Consider the following 4,516-nt stretch of genomic DNA (forward strand, 5'->3'; position numbering starts at 1 on the left):
CCCTGGGTCAGTTTTCTCTTTGCACATGCGCTCTCTTTTTTCTCAATGGGTTGCGCACTTTCATCTCAACGGGTTCTTTTGAAAATGGCTGAGAGTCGCAAGAGAAAAGGTGTCTTCAAAGTCTACGAGAAGAGAAAGGCCTCTGAAGTGAGAAATAAGACTAGAGTGTTTTTAGGAGACTCTTTTTAACGTTGGCGTTCGCTGAAAGACGATGCTGCGGGTGCCTGTTTTCTGCTCGACAGGTAAGCTAAAGTTCGGCATGCTATTTGGAGGAATGCATTTAAGATTACTGCTAGAAGAACTGTATGAAAATAAAACCTGTTTTTTATTTGTTTGCGCACATCAGTTTCTGAAATATTCTACTGGCCAAACAAAGCACGTTCTCTGCTGACGTGATTCCAACATGGCAGCACCCTGTCTGCATGTGAAAAAATAAACAAACGGTGAGAGAGCTGTGTAGCGTTATTAAGATCCTATTGTCTGGCCTTAACAGCTGCCCCTTCACACAGTAACAGCGTGCATGAATCGCCACGGTCGGGTGCTTGTTTCTAAATGTTTACATTCCAGGAAAGGAGACAGAAGAAAGAAGAAGAACGCTTTTCATTAATTAATCAAAGTACTTTATTTGTGATAACGCTAATCAAAACATATGTTTATCAATAATAATCAGGTGACTGATCTGTGAAATCAAGATGTCATGATTTATGTGTTTAATGAATAAACAGGACTGTGCACCAGACAGACTGATCCACAGAACATAGAAACGCATGACACATTGTTCTCATCCAATCAGAGCTTTCGTCTGTTGCAGGGCAGAATCTGGGTTGTTTATTTAAATTGTCCACTCCGATTTGCTAAGATTTATAAACAACTAAGTTAATAAAAACAGAGCAACGCCATTTTAACTTCAGTTCCATCTGAGTTCCAAAGGAGTTACATCATAGACTCAACGTAGTTTCAACCAGCTCTCAAATCATCATCGCTAAAGGAGATTACAGTCTGGCCAGCTGTGTTTTTCTACTTTAAGCTGAGAACTGTCAAGCTGGAATTTCTGTCGTTTGAACAACAAGACGACGGTTCCTTCACAATAAAAGCTGAATGCGCTGAGACCTGCCGCTACTGCCGGAGCTATCCGTAGACGGGTTTCGTCGTGCTGCAACACTGTTTCATCAGCCCAGCACCAAGGGGGTTCGAGGACCTGACATTCCTGATCTGACCGCGGGAGACTCCATACGGTACGTAGACACGGCACAAGATGGCGTTTAATGTCATGAGCTTCTGAAGCCTCGTGCACCCTAGTCATAACATCAGACAACCAGATCCGCCTGCCTCAGCCTAGAGATTCTGAACACACACACACACACACCAACACTTCAACATTCAAATCCATATGCATCCATCATAGAGATTTAGTCCTGGTAGATTGTTTGAATTTGTAATTATAGAAATTAAAGATTCTTAAACGATCCCAACTCTCTCTTTTCTTGTCTCTAAGTCAATACAAAGTGTTTAAATAAAACTCCCTGAAGATAAAAACAACCTCTTCTGATTATAATATCTGGATCTAATAACAGTGTAAGAATATACAACTATATTCCACTACAGCTGTATATAGAGGAAATGCTTCTACTTGTTTTATTGTTGTTGTGTCGCCGCGATCGTCATTTCAAGTTTCGGAAAGTATGTGTACGTGGCTGCAAAGACGGAGCAGTCTAGGATTTTATGCCTATCTACCCAAAGAGATGCGCTTTGCTGACACAGAATCCTTCCGACCGTTCCGCCGTCTGTATCCTGAATCCTTCGAGAGTGTAGTGGAAACAGTTGGCTCATTGATCCGCAAAGCACCGTTTAGTTTATTTTTATTTACATGCAGACAGGGGGCTGCTGCATCTGAATCTGAACACATCTTTGAGTGGAGACGTTAAAGACAATGATGCATGAATCAAACAATACATTAAAACACGTAAGGGAACGTCATATTTAGTATAGCATACATTTATTAGAAGTAGTTTCAAACGTAGAGCTGGACGACCTTCAGAAGAATATACTTTAACGAATATCTGTGGACATCCATATGAAATATTTGTTATATTTGGATTTTGTATAAACAAAGAACTAACATGTTTAAAATTCTACATTTGTTACAGCTATGATAACATCACCTCCACACCGCTGACTCACACTCAGTGGTCAAGACCAAAGCCTCCAGATGTATCAACAATTCAGGGTTCACTGTCGGATCGGTAAGTTCCCAGCAAACAAACTGAGTTGTGCATGTGCGTAAGAATGTTGCATAGAAAAAGGCGTACCAATTACCATGTGTTAGCTGTGTATTTATTTGTGTGTGCGTGCGTGTGTGTGTGTGTATTACAGAGAAGCTGATAAACACAGCCTGGATATCTGGCACGGTGCAAAGAACCTCTGTAAAAAGAGTCAGCTGTATGTGTGCTGTTCCTGCTCTTCTTTTATTCTGGTAAGATACGAATTATTTCATTCCTATACTCTATTTTTTCAGGCTGGACGAGAGAAGGACTGTGCCCTGCTTCTGATTTGGAACAGAGACGTTTGCAACCACTTTTGGTACTGCTGTAAGGAAGCCACATCTTTTTAAGATTTCATTGTAAGTTTTATTTCCTAGATATAATTTATAAGAGATTGTGGAAATGGTATTTTTCTAATAATTTCTTAGTGAACATGATTCACTAACCTTATAAATTGTATTACAGGATCTATGGACTGGAATTCTGCATCATGTGACGGATGAACATCAGTGGTACTTCGGGGCCTGTCGACATGGTCCATTGGAGGAAGCTGTGTAAAAGAATGGATTCCAAAGAGCTCTGCAGCACTAGCAAGACTCCTGAAGATAGTTATTGATGAACGCTAGTTGAAAAACCAGCATTTATTTACATTTATAAATGTAAATAAAGTTGTGTATTCTAAATCACTGTCTACACCAGCCAAATGCTCTTTTTATCAGATTCTAGTATATTTGTCCTTTTTACCTTGTTTTTAATAGATCTACCTCAGACCTTGAGTCCTTTCATAACCACATTCTTATGTATGCCTCCAAGTGTTTCTCCTTCACACCACCAGTGTAATCCGCTCGGACCAAGTTGGCAGGGCTGGATTCTAACTACCACCTACACCGAGGAGAACTGACCAAAGCAGATGGCTCACATCAGTACGTTTCTTATCACAGTCTACCAGCATTACAAAAGTCATTTTGTTTTCACTGTAAGGAAGATTTTAAACATTACTTGTGACATAAATGTAGTACAGAATGTGATTCCTCCAGCTACATCTTTTTTTTTTTTTTAAACATGCTGGAGGTGTTGGTGGAGCTGGGGTTCCTTCCCGGCGCCGTGGACCAACGCCGGGGGAGCACACAGCCAGCCTGGTGCCCACATAGCAGGATCGGTCCAGCTGCGTCTCCCAGTCCAACCTCTCTTCTGGCTCCGGGAGGGTGGAAAGGAACGCAGAGGCTCGATGGAGGCGTGGCGGAGTTGGAGGAGGAGAAGCCGGCTGGTGGCTCGGGGTGAGCCATTGGAGCAGGTACTCCCAGGGGAGAACCTCCCCGCTGGATCCTTCAGGAGGTCGGTTCATTCTGTCACGGTGCAGGTGAGCTGAGCGGTTTGTGAGGGTCCAAGTGCTGGGGAGGATCAGGCAGGCAATCTGGACATGCAAAAAGTCTTTTAATAGTAACTGCACGCAGGACATGGAAACAATGAACCGACAAAACACACAGAACTGAGAGGGTTTAAATACATGAGGGCTGGGAGCTTGGGTGATTGGAAAACGAGAGGCAGGTGGGAGCAATTAACAGAGACACATGACTGAACAGAATGGGGAGACAGGACAGGGTGTGACAGAATGCTGTGGGTGACGAGGAGACAACTCGATGTTTACAACTGTACCTACATCTAAAGGGAACCAAATGTGTGCTTCTATTTCAGCTGTACATAATGTGCCATATCAAACATTTTCTGGTGGATGTATGCCTTTCATAAAACATTGATTTTATACGTATGAGCTAATAAAAAAATTCATAACCGTTTGTTTATATTTCCGCATAAATTGTTTTAATACATTTTTGTTGAGGTAAATTGTTGATGTATTTATAAATGTAAATAAAGTTGTGTTTGAACACCTAACAAACCCTGGAAGACTTTTTTTATTAAAACCTGGAAATGTTACATATTTGAAGTGTCACAATACAACCGTGTAATTAATCAGGTTATGAGTGTGCAAGTGAAGCTCTTGAGGTCTCTTTTTTTGAGGTAAATTACAAAAAGATTTATTAGGCATCTACAAACGTTTTACACTCTTGATGGAAGAAAGCCTACATACTGTCCATTTGGATCTGGGAAACTATCTCTAATTTTCCACACACAACATGAAGGTATAACAATTCTAACACCAGGTCCCAGAAGGCCATACTGCCAGACAATAAAGTTCCTGTATGCAGCATAGCGGAACTGCCTATGGCTTTCTCCTCGATCCCGGATGTCAGCCT

General features: G+C 41.5%; 1 long non-coding RNA gene across 1 annotated transcript; it reads left to right on the top strand.

Annotated features, from left to right (window-relative positions):
- The first annotated feature begins 683 nt into the window (after positions 1-683).
- LOC139063810 (uncharacterized) lies at positions 684-4,065 on the top strand. The gene is made up of 4 exons (XR_011517147.1): positions 684-1,235; positions 2,148-2,243; positions 2,516-2,620; positions 2,727-4,065. It is a non-coding gene; the product is annotated as an uncharacterized lncRNA (long non-coding RNA).
- The last annotated feature ends 451 nt before the right edge of the window (positions 4,066-4,516 follow it).

This window comes from Nothobranchius furzeri, chromosome 18, assembly GCF_043380555.1.
Source record: "Nothobranchius furzeri strain GRZ-AD chromosome 18, NfurGRZ-RIMD1, whole genome shotgun sequence".
NCBI lineage: Eukaryota > Metazoa > Chordata > Actinopteri > Cyprinodontiformes > Nothobranchiidae > Nothobranchius > Nothobranchius furzeri.